Genomic DNA, 18322 nt, shown 5'->3' with positions numbered 1-18322 from the left:
GTCTTCAACACCCTAGTTAACCTGCACTGACTACCCAAAACCATACAAGACAAATGGCACTCACCCTTACTAAACTAGTGTACTAATACAAAATTAACTAAGTGTGTAAGTGTACCCAACAACCTAAACTAACCTTATATACAAAAGTTCACACAAAAACACAAGTGAACCAGGAATACAAATAAGGAAAAACAAGAGTAATCAACAGGACAGGGTACAAAAGAACACATAAGTTGAACATGTAACACTTGGGCAAGGTAAAGACAAATCAAGGATGAACACACAAACAAACGAAAGTACAAAGAAACTAACGTAAAACCAACAAAACAACAAAGCCGAAGCCATACGAAAATACACAAACACAAAGCAAAACAAACCAACAAACGAAGCCGAAGCAATAACAAGAAGCGAAGCGAAAACCAAAACCGAACGGGACCGAAGTCAAACAAAAGGCCTTTTCTTTCTGAAAGCCTCCATGTTATATAGTGAATAAAATGTGTTCTGATTGGCTGAAGGCTGATTGATGATGACATCATATTGAAACAGTGGTGTGATGGTTTGCCAATGGGGAAGGGAGAACAATCAAGGGTCAGCAGTGTGGACATAACAGAAAAACACACAGAACACACACTGGGACGTAACAGTGCCGGCGGGGGGGCGCTCACCCTGAGGTCTGTACGGGTCCCAATGCCCCAGCATAGTGACGGAGACGCTGTGTTGTAAAAGGGTGCTGTCCTTTGGATGAGATGTAAAACCGAGGTCACAGCGCTCTGTGGTCATTAAAAATGACCACCAAAACCTTTGACAAAAGCTCTTGGTAATTGATGGTCTTCAATAATGCTCCTCCTTTAGGTACATTTTAAATCAGCTGAAAAATGCTGTGAAATGGGGGGGCACTTCAGGCCAGTGTAGGATTTGGGTTACAAGAACCATGAAACTGCATGAGAAAGTCCGTACACTGAATTACACAGCTTTCTATTCAAAGGAGGACAAAAGAAATTCCCTGAGTTCGATTTTTTGCAGCACAGAGAGGACCACTGTCGTGAGGCCGGTTAGCTCAGTGGGTTAGAGCGTGGTGCTAGTAATGCTGAGGTTGTGGGTTCGAGCCCTGTACGGGCTAGGTCCTTTTCTCCTCTCTTACCAAAGCTGTTAGGTTCCTTTCCGTGGTGAGATGGGTTGTCATGCAACGCTGCCACATAGTGCCGACAGACAATTAAATGACAAAAATGAAGAGAGTTAAAGCAGCTGGAGAGGTTCTCTTACAACTTTTGAGCTGACACAGTTTTGGAAAATGTTTCCTTCACGCTGCACTGTACCACATAGGCAGCCAAGAGTCTCCAAAACAATACAGAATTGACAGTCATATAATGTCCATTAACCCCGGTTTTAAACGCAGCATCATGTCTGCCATCATAAGAATATGAGTCCAATATTTTAGAATATAGTCAGAATGACTTCTAACCTTACCTGTGGTGTCTTTAATCCCTATTGCTCAATGCATGGTGTACGTACTGCATACATGTGTCTTGAGAATGAGGAATGGGCCCCTGAGACAGTCATTTATCTGTTTCACAAATGATCGTATTTTACTAGAGATTCTGTTTGGGATTCAGATGTGCATTCGGACAGCAATCCCTTTCAAAAAACGATACGTTCTGGATGAGGTCAGTGGTGCTGGAACACTGTATTTAGGATGTGTTTGCAGTTATTCTGTGTCTCTAGCTTCAACACAGTGATATATATATATGCTCACTGATTTTTTGGTACATCCCCAGGGCAATAATCATTATGAGGATTTTACCCTGTTTTTAACATAATAACAAATTAAAATTGATTAAAACTAAGTTTGGAACACCAGGGAACATAAAAAATGATTTTTAGGAAAATCATGAGGTTCTCTGTGTCCTTTGCCTGCAAGGGGAGAAAGCTAGAATCCTTTGATTTTTCAAAATTTGAAAATAAACATCATATAACAACAGCTTTCATTCCTAGGAGTGAAAAACAACCATTTTTGAAGACATATTAGTTTCTAAAACACTGCAATAAAGTTAAAAACATCCGTTTTATATTACATTATTTTTTGTGAAATTAGTCATTTTTTGCACTATTTTTAATAAAATCTCTAATTAAAAGTGATTAAAATTAAGTTTGGAACAACAAGGAACACAAAAAAAAGATTTTAAGGAAAAAAATGATGTCTTCTGTGGCAGGTGCCTGCAAGGGGAGAAAGCTAGAATCCTACCCAGGCTCCTGCAGCTCTGTCCTGGCTAAAGGAGGGTGAATCTATCCCCTTCAAAGCTCCATGAAAAAATGATATTTTTAAATTTGAAAAAAAACATTATAGAACAACATCTCTTGGTCCACAGAGTGCAAAAATTCAACTTTGAAGAAAATCCATTGACTGATCCCCGAATCCTGAAGTTTCTTCGCATGATATCAAGCTTGCAACCACTTTCTGGAAAATGATAAAAAATGCCAAAAATGAAAAAAAAGTTATCAATTCTAGAGCCTAAGAGGAAAACAAGACAAATGTATATCTCCAAAAAATTTTATGTGCTTCAGAAGAGCCCAGGAAAGTTTTTTGCATACATGAAACCACGCCCGTTTGCATGTAAGCAGACATGGTTGCACACACGACTGCAAGAAAGCACGCGTGCATGCGAAGTCATCCTGTTGAGCATTTGAAAAGCCGCACCACGCCGCACTTGAAATAGCTCTTACATTAGTGGTAGACGCAGGAATCGCCTTTTTATTTACGCTCTTACCAACGCCATGGAAAGCAAAACAAAGCAAAGCAGAGCAAAACAAAACGAACAAACGAAAACCCTCACGTCCCGCACTTGCATATAACGCCGTTACGTGCCCAAGCGGTATTGTACGTCATCCTAGCACTGCACCCCGAGGCGTACGGTATATGGGAACGAGCACACGCCACGAATCGTCTCGAATCACTCCCTACAGCTGTGAGGCGCCTTGAAGCATGCACCCCCAACATTCTTCTTTGCGCATCTGTGAAAGGTAAACTCTTGGGCAAACTCTGAACCAGCTCTATGGAAACTAATCCGATTAGACGTTACTTTGACTCATCTTTTTACGCTCAGTGCTGGATTGCTCAAACTCCAGTTAGGCTTAGGGTTAGCATTCCCACGCTACTTAGACACTTTGTTTACGCTCAGTGCTGGATTTTGGGAACTTCAGGACGAGTGGGAATTTTCTCCTATCTGTCAATTCTGTTTTGTTTTGGAGACTCTTGGCTGCCTATGTTGTACAGTGCAGCGTGAAGGAAACATTTTCCAAAACTGTGTCAGCTCAAAAGTTGTAAGAAAACCTCTCCAGCTGCTTTAACTCTCTTCATTTTTGACATTTAATGTGACACTCGATGTATAACTGGAGCCTCACATATGCAAATGGTGAGGCTCCAGTTCGACACCCAGTTCGACACCCAGTTCGACACCACTTTACAGTATATGACAAAAGCATGGCAGACTGTGCCGGACCGGCAGATAACTTCCGCTTATTTTGACCATATTAAACATTGGAAATCCAACCACTTGCATTTGTGACACTTGATTTTGGCTCCACCTAAGACACTCTTAAATCTTCAAACACTTTTCTCTTCTCCCGCAACACTCTTGTCTGTCGGCACTATGTGGCAGCGTTGCATGACAACCCCTCTCACCACGGAAAGGAAGCTAACAGCTTTGGTAAGAGAGGAGAAAAGGACCTGGCCTGCACAGGCCTCAAACCCACGACCTTGGCGTTATTAGCACCACGCTCTAACCAACTGAGCTAACCAGCCTCACAACTGTGCTCCTCTCTGTGCTGCAAAAAATCGAACTCAGGGAATTTCTTTTGTCCTCCTTTGAATAGAAAGCCGTGTAATTCAGTGTACGGGCTTTCTCGTGCAGTTTCATGGTTCTTGTAACCCAAATCCTACACTGGCCTGAAGTGCCCCCCCATTTCACAGCATTTTTCAGCTGATTTAAAATGTACCTAAAGGAGAAGCATTATTGAAGACCATCAATTACCAAGAGCTTTTGTCAAAGGTTTTGGTGGTCATTTTTAATGACCACAGAGCGCTGTGACCTCGGTTTTACATCTCATCCAAAACACAGCACACTTTTACAACACAGCATCTCCGTCACTATACTTGGGCATTGGGACCCGCACAGACCTCAGGGTGAGCGCCCCCCCGCCGGCACCATTAACACCGCTTCCAGCTGGAAACTTTGTTTTTCCCTGTAGCTCACCCTCATCCAGGTACTGACCTGGCTCACACCTGCTTAGCTTCAGTGGGTTTTCAGTTGCGAGTTGCAAGGGGATGCAAGTGATGGAGCCGCTCGCTGCAAAAGCCACTGCATTGGCCGGGAATCGAACCCGAGCCTCCCCTGTGGCAGGTGAGAATTCTACCACTGAACCACCAATGCTCAGTGCCTGAGCCTTCAAAAAAGACGCTTTTTGGTGCTCTGTGCAAAACGCGTCGACATCTGCTTCCAGCTGCAAAATGCCATTCGCGGACGCTGAATAATTTATTTCCAAGGCAGCGGGTACAAGCGATTGGGCGTTTTAAAACCACCAGGAACAGCAAAGAGGCACGCTTCTTTGCTTGCGCCGGAACACACCGACTGGAGGCGGACAACGTAGTCGGCAGGATTCGAACCTGCGCGGGGAGACCCCAATGGATTTCTAGTCCATCGCCTTAACCACTCGGCCACGACTACAGCGAACCCCACCGCCGCTGCGTTCTTGCTACAATCTTACCTGGATCGCGAGGCGCCAGCGGAAGCCTATTTCAAAGTCGTTCTCCGTTTCAAAAAAACATTTCCAAAATACAAGCCTTGCAGACAGACACGCCTCAGAGGACTTAAGGGTGGCTTCATGTCGGAATGATAAAGTCTCCCCGTCCGGACATGAAAATGCCACTTTGTTACACACAAAAAAAGAATCAACAACAGAGAAATGCCCACAAGCATTTGAAAAGCCGCACCACGTCGCACTTGAAATAGCTCTTATATTAGTGGTAGACGCAGGAATCGCCTTTTTATTTACGCTCTTACCAACGCGATGGAAAGCAAAACAAAGCAAAGCAGAGCAAAACAAAACAAACGAAAACCCTCACGTCCTGCACTTGCATATAACGCCGTTACGTGCCCAAGCGGTATTGTACGTCATCCTAGCACTGCACTCCGGGTCGTACGATATATGGGAACGAGCACACGCCACGAAATGCCCACAACAGCTATACACAGAAAACATGCAGGACACTGCTCATGATGTTTCCCGAGCCGAAACACAGTGCGTTTTTCCATGCCGATCGTGTAAAGACGTTCAACTTTGTAACTACTGCACGCACAGGAAGCAGAATAAATTCCTCTTTTCAAACTGTCAAAGGTTTGCTTTGCGAATGCTGCAGGACATCGCACAATCTCTTTTGAACGGGGACAAACCATTTCTTATGGGGCGCATTAAGTACAGACGTTTAAAAAGCTCCACTCATGCCGACGATGCAGCATGAAGAAGCGCAACCTAACGTTTGACAGACAAAAGCCGGGCGCCGCTATGAGCAATATGAAATCAAACTGACAGCACACGGCGTTTCGCGCTGACTCAAAAGTGATCTCGACTGACGCTGTTCTCTGCAGAACGCTGAAAGAGCTAAAGAGCGTTTCTGTTGAGACCTAACAAGCTCGTTTCTTTCTACCATGATGTTACCATGACAAAATCTGTCTTTTAACACCTTGCTCAGTCTCTGACGAGACTGTCAAAAATTGCTTTCGCCGATTGCATTGCAAACCAGCGGAAGCGGGGTATTGGGAAAAGTTTTCAACTAGCAATAATCGCGCCTCGGCTAAACCTCACAGGCTACGATACTGCCACTGCGCAAAGCTGACGGTTGCCAGGCAACCGCGGGGATCCTATGGAAATCGTTATCAATCGTCTCATGGCATGTCGTTGCTGAAATGCTTCATATTTGTGTGTTCTCTCTTTGACCAGCCCAGCTGCGCTCCACCCGAAGGCAGGGAAGCACAAAAATTGTATGGAACTCATTCATGCTCCTCTCCACGAAAATCTTTAGTAAAAGGCGAAAGATTTATACGAGATGAAGAGAAACCAGAGTGCATGGCTGAACAGCTGTAGGAGCCCAGGCCGCCTTCAAGGCCTCTGCCCTGCCGGTCGTGGTTGGCAATGCACCTGGCCTTACAAATGAGCCAGTGGGGCCCGTTCAGCTCCGGGCTCATCGCCTGCGGCTCTCGGCTTGCGGGCGTGCCCAATCCGTGCGATAACTCGGAAAACACCCGGCCACACTGTGCCGGAAACGACGCACTCTGGGAAGCCGCTATGCAAAGCGAGGTCCCAAGATCCCCTGCAGCCGGACACTTCCCGCCCCCCAAAGAAAAGAGCGCCAATCAGACAGGCGGAGACCGAGGACTCGCAGAGCAGACAGCCACAATCGCCATAACAAGAGCGATAGCGAGCGTTTTTGTTTTCTCTCTTTGACCAGCCCAGCTGCGCCCCACCCGAAAGCAGGGAAGCACAAAAATTGCATGGAACTCATTCATGCTCCTCTCCACGGAAATCTTTAGTAAAAGGCGAAACATTTGTACGAGATGAAGAAAAACCAGAGTGCATGGCTGCACAGCTGCAGGAGCCCAGGCTGCCTTCAAAGCCTCTGATCTGCCGGTCGTGGTTGGTAATGCACCTGGCCTTACAAATGAGCCAGTGGGGCCCGTTCAGCTCCGAGCTCATCGCCTGCGGCTCTCGGCTTGCGGGCGTGCCCAATCCGTGCGATAACTCGGAAAACACCCGGCCACAGTGTGCAGGAAACGACGCACTCTGGGAAGCCGCTATGCAAAGCGAGGTCCCAAGATCCCCTGCGGCCGGACACTTCCCGCCCCCCAAAGAAAAGAGCGCCAATCAGACGGCCAGAGACCGAGGACTCGCAGAGCAGACGGCCACAATCGCCATAATAAGAGCCTAACCCTAACCCTAACCCTCGGAAATCTGTGGCGTTTAGCGTGACATAGTCTTGCAGGCATCGTGCTGTCTCACTGCAATACTATACCGCTGGAGGAAACAGTCCATCTGGCCATGAAACTCATTTGAACGTCTAGCTACAGCAACTAACTATATCATGATTTATTCAGGATGTGCGGAATCAGCACGTCCCGGAGACAGCTTCCGAAATCGTGAGCATTCTCTGGTGGTAGGGGCGTTCAAGATGGCGCTCAGGTGGGAGGTAAAGTTTAGTGGTTGAGGAGTTTTTTTGAGTTTTTCATGACCTGAATGTTAATTTTTGCTTTTTTTGACTACTGAAAAATAAGGACTTAACAGTAGTTGTTTAAACTTCAGTTATAACTGAAAGAAAAAAAAATGATTTTTTTTAGGTTTAAGAATTTCGATATGAGTAACACTGGGAAAAGAAAAGAGAGTGCTGGGTCTTCGAAGGAGAAATCTAAGATACCTTAATCGTATATGTATAGCACTACAAGAAAATTGATGGCAACTAAAGGGAAAAGTGAAGCAGCTGGAGGGGACGTGGAAAGAGTGCTGGAGATGCGCTCGTACGCGAGCAGCCCAAGTGAGACTCAGCTGCCAGAGGAAGAGCCGGAGTCCCTGCCCAGCACACCTGTGAAAACCCCAGCAGCCAAGAGAGGAAGGGGCGACCTGACGCTGGAGGAGCTCCAGACCAACATCTTCAACATGATGGCACAGAGCATGGGTGAGCTGAAGGAAATGATTCGATCTAATACAGTCGCAATCGAAAGTCTTAAAAAGTCCATGGACTGTGTGTTTAAAGAGGTTGAAGACTTAAAGAGTGAAGTAAAAGTTCTTAAACAAGTAAATACCGAACAAGAAAAGCATATTAAAGAACTTGAATTGAAAGTGAACGATGTAGATAGATACCGTCGATGATGGAATTTAAAATTATTTGGAGTTAAAGAGGAACTTGATAAGGACCTTGTTGCAACAGTGAAGGGTATCTGTAAAAGGACCCTGCCGGACCAGGAGGACGTAATATCGGCCATTGACTTTGTTCACAGGCTCGGGAGAGCGAACATGTCTGAGCGAACTGAGCAAGTGCGCCCCAGATCGATTATAATACAGTTCACCAAGAGGACGGCGAGGGACATGCTGTGGCGAGCGGCGAGGGGGAATGAGTATTTGAATGGGAACAAACTGAGGTTTGCAGAGGACCTGTCTGCCGCGGACAGGTGCACCAGGAACCAGCTGTGGCCCCAGGTTGAAGCTGCCAGAAGAGAGGGGAGGAGAGCCTACTTTGTGGGAGCGAGGGCTTTTGTAGACAGGAAGGAGATTTGCTCCCAGTGACTGCTCAGTTAATGATTATGTTTGGTTTTATTTGTTATACCAGTATATACTAGTGTTTCTTTAGTGTTAGTTTGGAATGGTGTAGTTAAGTGTTAAGGACTGTTATAGTTTTGGTTCTTTGAAAAACTCAATAGTTTAGACAGTCTTAGAGTTAGTTATTTGCTTTTGTGTATGTCTTTTTCATGAATGCCAGAGGTACTCGAAATGTTGTTAAAAGAAAAACTGTGTGCTGAGTTTTATTTTTTACAGGAAACGCATGCATGCTGAAACTAAAGTTTATAAATAATTGAGAAATATTAAAGCAAGGAAAATATGATACGTGTAAAATATACAATTTGATCACATAATTACTTAATTACCTCTGGTAGTTAAATGCTTTTTTCTGCTGCGTTTTTTTTCTCTTGTACATGACTCTGATCCTCTTGTTGTATTTGTATTTGTAAATTCTATGTTTAATAAAAAAAAAAAAAAAAAGCATTCTCTGGTGGTGTCCTGCAGGCTTCCTGTGGGTGTGCGTTGGTGGTATAGTGGTGAGCATAGCTGCCTTCCAAGCAGTTGACCCGGGTTCGATTCCCGGCCAACGCAGTGGCGAATGTTTTCAAATGCTGTCATGAGCCTTGGATTGTGACTAGCGAAGCGAAGCCTTTTGAAAGAGCTAAAGCACTGCAAAACGGAATTGAGGGAGAATCTTACAGGGGATTCTGAGCGGTGTCTGCATACACGCAGTCCGATACGGGTGCTGAAAGCTTGAGCTACTCTCAATGTCATGCTGCCTTTCCCCGGAGTAAATCTGTTACATTGAAAGAATGCTTCTGGCAGGTTCAAAAAGGGACCCTTGTTAATTGGAGAAATCAATGATTTCGAATGAATTCTGTATGCGTTAAAAGACAGCTATACACAGAAAACATGCAGGACACTGCTCATGATGTTTCCCGAGCCGAAACACAGTGCGTTTTTCCAAGCCATTTGACAAAGCCCGCCCACTGAAAACTGCAGCAGATCGTGTAAAGACGTTCAACTTTGTAACTACTGCACGCACAGTAAGCAGAATAAATTCCTCTTTTCAAACTGTCAAAGGTTTGCTTTGCGAACGCCGCAGGACATCGCACAATCTCTTTTGAACAGGGACAAACGATTTCTTATGGGGCGCAGTAAGTACTGTTACTGTCACTGCTCGATACCGACGTTGGCCTACTATACCATGTTCAGCCACTGCTAGAAAATGTATGGCTCTAGCACCGGAACAAACAACAGGAGGGCCGATGTCGAACAGGCACACGTGCCAGACATGGAGAGCGATGAGAATGGGATTTGAACCCATGCCTGCAGAGCACAATGGATTAGCAGTCCATCACCTTAACCACTCAGCCACCTTGTTGATGAAACTGGGCTGTCCGGACATGGGTTGGCGCGCTCCAGATGATCTTTTTCTTTTTTTCCCCACGTACTCGAGGGTCATTTTCCTGTTCCACATGTGATTTCAACATTTTCCTTGGGAGATGTCAAGCCAGCAAGCCACTGCTGTGGTTCAGTGGCCAGTGTGGAGTTCAGTGGCCCTGTTGTACACAGAAAGCACATTGAGCTCCTTGGACATGAAAAGTTCCAGATAAAAGCCATTTGTCATCCTTTCTCTTGGTGTCGATGTTGCTATTGTATGTAAAGGTGGCAACTTGCTCAGCGAGCAGGCGGAGCACACACCGAATGCAGATGTGTCTGAGTGGTGTGTCCAAGTGGCTGCAAAAGGACAACACTCCTGGGGCGCTGTGGCTTAGTTGGTTAAAGCGCCTGTCTAGTAAACAGGAGATCCTGGGTTCGAATCCCAGCGGTGCTTTCTTTGTTGTGTCTTCTCGAACAGAACTGGTCCTTACAGACAACCGCCTACGGCTAGACTTAATTAAATGCAAGTATTCATTTCCTGTCTTTAACGCGACTTGTTTTTCTTAAAATGGATGCAACTTGCAAAACATGAAATACAAGCCTTGCTAATCAGCGCTAGCGGCTGGCAAAAAAAAAAAGGTCAGCTATTTTTTTTTCTTTAACCTTAACCCTGCTAACAGAGAAGAGTTAAACGACCGAGTCTATGCAGCTTAAACGGTGCGCAAGTCGGGTTCTTAGCTGAAAGGGTGGTAAATCACGCTCACCCCAGTCCTTAATCTTTTAAAGAGGATACAAAATTGAACCTAGTCGCCACATCACATACATCCTGTTCAATGATAAAAAAGGTAACATCTATCCTCGCTCCAGAGTAAATCTCACGTTGAGGGCATCTTTTTTTTCACTTTACCGTGAGTCGGGCTCGGCTACAAAGAGGCAAGAGCAGAGCAATGAGATCACAGGGACAGGGGAGTCACACGCTGGCGGTTTGAATACGCGGAAGATCACTGAGGGATCCACAGTATGTGGACCCTCCGTTCGCCATCAGTCCACACTCCGGACTCTGAATCCTGCCATCCGAGTTAAGATCTCGGCGGAACCTGAGGCGCAGTTCCTTCTTAAAACGTAATCTGGTGAGCATTTCTAGAATCGCACTTGTATAGATGCAGCCTTTAATGTGTTGCTAGGTTAAAATTGATGACTTCTTGTATTTCAGTAGGCAACTGCCCTCTTGATTTCAGATTGAATTTCTTTATTACAGGGGCGCTTTTATGATGACAGAGTCATGTTCAGGTACTTTGCTTGATGGAGGAAGCTCATTTCGGACTCTGTGATCTGCTCACCTGGAAAGGTCTGTTGTACTACTACAAGAGAGAAGTAGAGTCTGGAAGAAGGGACAATTTTATGATGCTTTGGAAGGTAGTTTTTTTTTTCTTTGAAATCGAAATGAATCAGAATATCAGAGCAAAAGACAAACTCTTGGTTTGGTTTAAAGAGATATGGTTTTAAAACAGACAAAATGTAGAAAACAGGTGTTTCTCACTTTTGGAAAAGAATGGACCGGGGGTATTTTACTAGTTGCAGTGCTGAGCTCACCGGGTTGCAGTCCTGCAGTGTTGCACCAGGGTCAGTGGTGCAATGGATAACACGTCTGACTACGGATCAGGAGATTGTAGGTTCGACTTCTGCCTGGCTCGGGTCGTTTTTAAACGCATCAGGCTACTCCCTAAGTAGCCTGTGCTACTTACTGTATTGTAATCGTACCCAGTAAGAGATTTCCTTCATGTAAATGAACTGCACCTGACAGCTTTAGAAAAACACCTGGGCTCAGTACGGTGCTGAGAGCTCAGCGTTGCTGTTGTTCTAATTAGCACGCACTGCATCGGCTATGAACCCGAACTTTTCAATTATTCCGATCAGTAAGTCAACACGTAGTCCACATGAAAGGTAGAAATATTCTCTTGTCTGTCTCTTGTTTGTATAGAACTGAATGTCCCTGACAATGTACTGTTAGTTTTAATTGAAGAACGGCATTTGTGTTCAAATATACCAGACAAGTTTACGTAACTGCTCATGCGACACTCAGTTGTAATTAGTCAAGAAATAAAGTCGAACAACAGCTGCGGGTTTGATTCTGAACGTATGAGATTGCAGCGCCTTTTACTTCCATTGACAAATGATAGAGATTCGAAGAGAGATCCTTCAGACCAGCAAGCAAACCCACGGCTATTTCGGTTTTCTATCTAGGCAACGTTGGTGTCTGCAATAGCATACATGAAAGCGTGATGCAATTTCTGTGGCTACATTTGTTGCACGTCATGCACAGTAAGAGTGTTTCTAACACCAAATAAAAAGTCAACAATTAGCGATCACGCCTTCTCCTCAGTTAACCCACTGAAACCCTTGCTGTTAACAGTTCTTTACTGCGTGCTTTACGAGCACCTACATATCGTGTCGGTTCTTTCAGCTTTATTCATTAGGTTTTCAAAGGCATAAGTAGAGCACCAGAGGTGCGAACGCAGAATGTGTGGTAATCTGAAGAACTGCTTTCCATGGCAGCGGGTCCAAGCGATTTCGCGTTGTTATAGTACCGGGAAAGGAGAAGCGGCACTTTGCCTTTGCCGCGCAGGCACAAGGCGACGTCCGGCAGACGCTGGAGTCGGCAAGTTCCGAACCTCCGCGGGGAAGCCCCAACGCATTTCGAGTTCATCGCCTTAACCACTCGGCCATGACAAAAGCGAGCTCGCCGCCGCCGCATTCCTCCTATAATCTAACACGGAGTGCGAGGTGGCTGCGGAAACCTTTTTAAAGTCGCTCTCCTTTAAAAAAAAATACCTTTCACAAGATTCGTGCCGGCAGACAGACATGCCTCAGAGGGTTTAAGGCTGGCTTCACGTTCAAATGATAAAGTCCCCCAGTCCGGATGTCAAAATGCAACTTTGGCAGACAGAAAAAACATCAACAAACCACAAATGTGGAAAAGGATTTTACAAGCTGCACCACACTGCACTTTCAAAAGCATTTACATTCGTGTTAGACGCAGGAATTGCCTTTGATTTGCGCGCTTACGAACGCCATGGAAAACGAAACAAAACTAAAGCCCTCAGCTCCTGCACTTGATTATAATGCCGTTACGTGTCGAAGCAGGAATTTACGTCATCCTACCACTGCAACACGGGGAATAGAGGGAAATGAGCACAATCTACGAATTGTCTCTAAACAGTCCCTACAGTTGTAAGACGCCTGGAAGCGTGCACCCCCATCATTAATCTTTGCGCATCTGTGCAAGGTAAACTCTGGAGCAGTCTCTGAAACGGCTCAAAGGAAACACGTGATTGATTCCATGTGCATCTGGGGTTCATTTCTTATTTACATTTAATTCAAGGGAAAGGCTTGGGTCAGTTTCAGACGGCCTCCAACAGCGAGATTCAAGCGTCCCACCTTCAGCCCAATCTGCGCCGCCAGAACGCCAATGGCTCCTCTGGTCTCCGGGGTGCGGTTGTGACTCCGTAACCTAAAGTGTTGGTGGCAGAAAAATGGAGACTAACAGGTGATGTCCTAGGACATGACTACATTGTGACACTCGGTGGGGATGGTGACCATTGCTTGGAAAAGAGTGCGAGGCCCCTTTAGAAAAACATTTTGTTAACAGGCATTCTGCCTCAGCCTAAACACCTATAGCTTGCAAAGCACATGCTATTAGACAGGCACCTCTGCAAGACCTTAAGAGTCTCTTAAACTAGTGATAGAAAGGTGTTCCCAATGGGCGATGTTCGGCTTTCAAATCATCTCTCCGTGGAAGCGCCGAGATGCAGCTGTTTAAGGCTTAGAAGCAGCTGACTGTTTCACTACCTAGCTGATCACTGTCAGTCAGGGAGCTCAGAGGTGAAAAGCCTGTCTGAGAGACAATTCGTCGTCGATCAGTTCAATATGTTCCGTACCAGCTCGGCGCACCTGAGATCATCTTGGTAGCCGTGTAGCTCAGATGAGTGAGACAGTAAACCTTCTGCTGCCTAACTTCCCTAATTTTGGGGATCCCTTTGAAAAAGCAAAGGAAAAAAAAACTGGCTCTCATCAGCGTGATTGACCCTACCCAGTGGCCTAATGGCTAAGACACTGGCCTCCTAAAACAGGGATTGTGGGTTTGAGTCCCATCTGGGGTGCTCCTGTCCCATTTTGAGTGTACAAATATCCTTGTGATTTGCAAAGCTACAACCCCACCTTACTCAGTGAGCGTCTCTGCTTTTCTCTCACATACAGTTGGGAGAAAAACTTTTGTAAACAGCCCTTCGGAATGATGTGGATTTCTGCATGAATGGCTCCTAACATGTGATCTTATCTTTATCTAAGTCATAATAATTAATAAAGAGAGTCTGATTTAACAAACAACACACGCCCAACATTTGACATTGCTGTTTCTTTATTGACCAAATGGTTTAAACAATCAAGGTCATTGATGGAAAAAGTACGTGAACCCTTATATTAAGGAGCTAGTGGAACCTCCTTTATGACAAAAACCTCAATCCCCACTTTCTGTAGCGGCTGGTCAGACCTGAGCAGCGGTTAGGAGGTATTTTGGCCTATTCCTCTATGCAAAACTGTTTCAGTTCATGTATATTTTTGGGATGTCTTGCGCTGAACGGCCTGCTTCAGATCACGCCACAGCACTTCAATGGGATTGGGGTCAGGACTCTTACTTGGCCATCCCAAAATATGGAATTTCTTCTGTTTCAGCCACTCTGTTGTTGATGTACTCCTTTGTTTTTGTCATGCTGCATGACCCAGCGTCTTTCGAGTTTTAGATCACAGGCAGACACCCTGACATTCTGCTGTAGAATTTCCTGATACATCTTGGAATTCATCGGTCCCTCGATGATTGCAAGCCGTACAGCCTCCGCCATGCTTCCCAGGTGGGATGAGGTTTTGGAGTTGGTATGCAGTGTTTTGTTATCTCCAAACATAACGCTGTGCACATTTACCAACAAGTTCAACTTTTGTCACGTCTGTCCACAGAACATTGTTCCAGGAGTTGCTGTGGAACATCCATGTGGTCTTTAGCAAACTTGAGAGGGGCAGTGGTGGTTTTTTTTGGGGGGAGAGCAGTGGTTTCCTCCGTGGTGACGTCGCATGATCACCACTCAGATTTCTGTTCAGATTTCTTCTTATGGTGGACTCATGGACACAGACGTAAGACAAAGTCAACCACCTGTTCGCTAGATCCCATACCCACTCAGCTAGTCAAAGATTCCCTCGAAGGACTGGCAGGACCTATAATTAGTATGATGAATGCATCGCTTGCGTCAGGCGTTGTACCTGATCAATTTAAGGTAGCAGTTGTTAGACCGCTCCTTAAGAAGTCAAATTTGGATCCACAAGTTCTTAACAACTACAGGCCTGTCTCAAAGGTCCCATTTCAATCTAAAAGTTTTGAGAGAATAGTTGTTGCCCAACGTCAATCGTATCTGGATTCAAATAATATACTTCAGAAATTTCAGTCTGGTTTCTGAAACAGCATTAACAAGAGCCTTAAATGATATTCTCTTAGCTACTGATGCGCGGAATGCAACAGTGCTAGGTTGCAACAGTGCTAGGAATGCAAACGTTAGGTTGCGCTTCTTCATGCTGCATGGTCGGCATGAGTGGAGCTTTTTAAACGTCTGTACTTAGTGCGCCTCATAAGAAATCGTTTGTCCCCGTTCAAAAGAGATTGTGCGATGTCCTGCAGCGTTCGCAAAGCACACCTTTGACAGTTTGAAAAGAGGAATTTATTCTGCTTCCTGTGCGTGCAGTAGTTACAAAGTTGAACGTCTTTACACGATCTGCTGCAGTTTTCAGTGGGCGGGCTTTGTCAGATGGCTTGGAAAAACGCACTGTGTTTCGGCTCGGGAAACATCATGAGCAGTGTCCTGCATGTTTTCTGTGTATAGCTGTCTTTTAACGCATACAGAATTCATTCGAAATCATTGATTTCTCCAATTAACAAAGGTCCCTTAAAGGATGAGTCAAAGTAACGTCTAATCGGATTAGTTTCCTTAGAGCTGGTTTAGAGTTTGCTCAAGAGTTTACCTTTCACAGATGCGCAAAGAAGAATGTTGGCGGTGCACGCTTCAAGGCGCCTTACAGCTGTAGGGAGTGATTCGAGACGATTCGTGGCGTGTGCTCGTTCCCATATACTGTACACCCCGGGGTGCAGTGCTAGGATGACGTACAATACCGCTTGGGCAAGTAACGGCGTTATACGCAAGTGCGGGACGTGAGGGTTTTCGTTTGTTCGTTTTGTTTTGCTCTGCTTTGCTTTGTTTTGCTTTCCATCGCGTTGGTAAGAGCGTAAATAAAAAGGCGATTCCTGCGTCTACCACTAATGTAAGAGCTATTTCAAGTGCGACGTGGTGCGGCTTTTCAAATGCTTGTGGGCATTTCTCTGTTGTTGATTCTTTTTTTGTGTGTAACAAAGTGGCATTTTCATGTCCGGACGGGGAGACTTTATCATTCCGACATGAAGCCACCCTTAAGTCCTCTGAAGCGTGTCTGTCTGCAAGGCTTATATTTTGGAAATGTTTTTTTGAAACGGAGAACGACTTTGAAATAGGCTTCCGCCGGCGCCTCGCGATCCAGGTAAGATTGTAGCAAGAACGCAGCGGCAGTGGGGCTTGCTGTAGTCGTGGCCGAGTGGTTAAGGCGATGGACTAGAAATCCATTGGGGTCTCCCCGCGCAGGTTCGAATCCTGCCGACTGCGTTATCCGCCTCCAGTCGGTGTGTTTCGGCGCAAGCAAAGAAGCGCGCCTCTTTGCTGTTCCTGGTGGTTTTAAAACGCCCAATCGCTTGTACCCGCTGCCTTGGAAATAAGTTCTTCAGCGTCCGCGAATGGCATTTTGCAGCTGGAAGCAGATGTCGACGCGTTTTGCACAGAGCACCAAAAAAGCGTCTTTTTTGAAGGCCCAGGCACTGAGCATTGGTGGTTCAGTGGTAGAATTCTCGCCTGCCACGCGGGAGGCTCGGGTTTGATTCCCGGCCAATGCAGTGGCTTTTGCAGCGAGCGGCTCCATCACTTGCATCCCCTTGCAACTCGCAACTCAAAAAACCCACTGAAGCTAAGCAGGTGTGAGCCAGTTCAGTACCCGGATGAGGGTGAGCTACAGGGGAAAACAAAGCTTCCAGCTGGAAGCGGTGTTAATGGTGCCGGCGGTGGGGCGCTCACCCTGAGGTCTGTGCGGGTCCCAATGCCCCAGTATAGTGACGGAGATGCTGTGTTGTAAAAGGGCGCTGTCTTTTGGATGAGATGAAAAACCGAGGTCACAGCGCTCTGTGGTCATTCAAAATGACCACCAAAACCTTTGACAAAAGCTCTTGGTAATTGATGGTCTTCAATAATGCTTCTCCTTTAGGTACATTTTAAATCAGCTGAAAAATGCTGTGAAATGGGGGGGCACTTCAGGCCAGTGTAGGAATTGGGTTACAAGAACCATGAAACTGCACGAGAAAGCCCATACACTGAATTACACGGCTTTCTATTCAAAGGAGGACAAAAGAAATTCCCTGAGTTCGATTTTTTGCAGCACAGAGAGGCGCACTGTTGTGAGGCCGGTTAGCTCAGTTGGTTCGAGCGTGGTGCTAATAATGCCAAGGTCACGGGTTTGAGCCCCGTACTGGCCAGGTCCTTTTCTCCTCTCTTACCAAAGCTGTTAGGTTCCTTTCCGTGGTGAGAGGGGTTGTCATGCAACGCTGCCACATAGTGCCGACAGACAAGAGTGTTGCGGGAGAAGAGAAAAGTGTTTGAAGATTTAAGAGTGTCTTAGGTGGAGCCAAAATCAAGTGTCACAAATACAAGTGGGAGGATTTCCAATGTTTAATATGGTAAAAATAAGCGGAAGTTATCTGCCGGTCCGGCACAGTCTGCCATGCTTTTGTCATATACTGTAAAGTGGTGTCGAACTGGGTGTCGAACTGGAGCCTCACCATTTGCATATGTGAGGCTCCAGTTATACATCGAGTGTCACATTAAATGACAAAAATGAAGAGAGTTAAAGCAGCTGGAGAGGTTTTCTTACAACTTTTGAGCTGACACAGTTTTGGAAAATGTTTCCTTCACGCTGCACTGTACAACATAGGCAGCCAAGAGTCTCCAAAACAAAACAGAATTGACAGATAGGAGAAAATTCCCACTCATCCTGAAGTTCCCAAAATCCAGCACTGAGCGTAAACAAAGTGTCTAAGTAGCGTGGGAATGCTAACCCTAACCCTAGCTGGAGTTTGAGCAATCCAGCACTGAGCGTAAAAAGATGAGTCAAAGTAACGTCTAATCGGATTAGTTTCCTTAGAGCTGGTTCAGAGTCTGCTCAAGAGTTTACCTTTCACACATGCGCAAAGAAGAATGTTGGGGGTGCACGCTTCAAGGCGCCTTACAGCTGTAGGGAGTGATTCGAGACGATTCGTGGCGTGTGCTCGTTCCCATATACCGTACGCCCCGGGGTGCAGTGCTAGGATGATGTACAATACCGCTTGGGCACGTAACGGCGTTATACGCAAGGTTTTCGTTTGTTCGTTTTGTTTTGCTCTGCTTTGCTTTGTTTTGCTTTCCATCGCGTTGGTAAGAGCGTAAATAAAAAGGCGATTCCTGCG

General features: G+C 45.7%; 7 non-coding genes across 7 annotated transcripts; 3 read left to right on the top strand and 4 right to left on the bottom strand.

Moving 5' to 3' along the window:
* Positions 1-4639: 4639 nt before the first annotated feature.
* On the bottom strand, positions 4640-4721 carry trnas-aga (transfer RNA serine (anticodon AGA)). The gene has a single exon. It is a non-coding gene; the product is annotated as a tRNA-Ser (tRNA).
* A 1025-nt stretch (positions 4722-5746) lies between these two features.
* On the bottom strand, positions 5747-5888 carry LOC138232372 (U4 spliceosomal RNA). Its single transcript, XR_011187104.1, has one exon. It is a non-coding gene; the product is annotated as a U4 spliceosomal RNA (small nuclear RNA).
* Positions 5889-6003: 115 nt separating this feature from the next.
* On the bottom strand, positions 6004-6120 carry LOC138232439 (U5 spliceosomal RNA). The gene has a single exon (XR_011187168.1). It is a non-coding gene; the product is annotated as a U5 spliceosomal RNA (small nuclear RNA).
* A 391-nt stretch (positions 6121-6511) lies between these two features.
* On the bottom strand, positions 6512-6628 carry LOC138232448 (U5 spliceosomal RNA). The gene has a single exon (XR_011187177.1). It is a non-coding gene; the product is annotated as a U5 spliceosomal RNA (small nuclear RNA).
* Positions 6629-8841: 2213 nt separating this feature from the next.
* On the top strand, positions 8842-8913 carry trnag-ucc (transfer RNA glycine (anticodon UCC)). Its single transcript has one exon. It is a non-coding gene; the product is annotated as a tRNA-Gly (tRNA).
* Positions 8914-10085: 1172 nt separating this feature from the next.
* trnat-agu (transfer RNA threonine (anticodon AGU)) lies at positions 10086-10159 on the top strand. The gene has a single exon. It is a non-coding gene; the product is annotated as a tRNA-Thr (tRNA).
* Positions 10160-16357: 6198 nt separating this feature from the next.
* Positions 16358-16439, top strand: trnas-aga (transfer RNA serine (anticodon AGA)). Its single transcript has one exon. It is a non-coding gene; the product is annotated as a tRNA-Ser (tRNA).
* Positions 16440-18322: the final 1883 nt, after the last annotated feature.

Source organism: Lepisosteus oculatus, unplaced genomic scaffold, assembly GCF_040954835.1.
Source record: "Lepisosteus oculatus isolate fLepOcu1 unplaced genomic scaffold, fLepOcu1.hap2 HAP2_SCAFFOLD_63, whole genome shotgun sequence".
Classification (NCBI taxonomy): Eukaryota; Metazoa; Chordata; class Actinopteri; order Semionotiformes; family Lepisosteidae; genus Lepisosteus; species Lepisosteus oculatus.
Note: the sequence above shows the minus strand (reverse complement) of the source record. Positions and strands in the feature narration are given on the sequence as shown.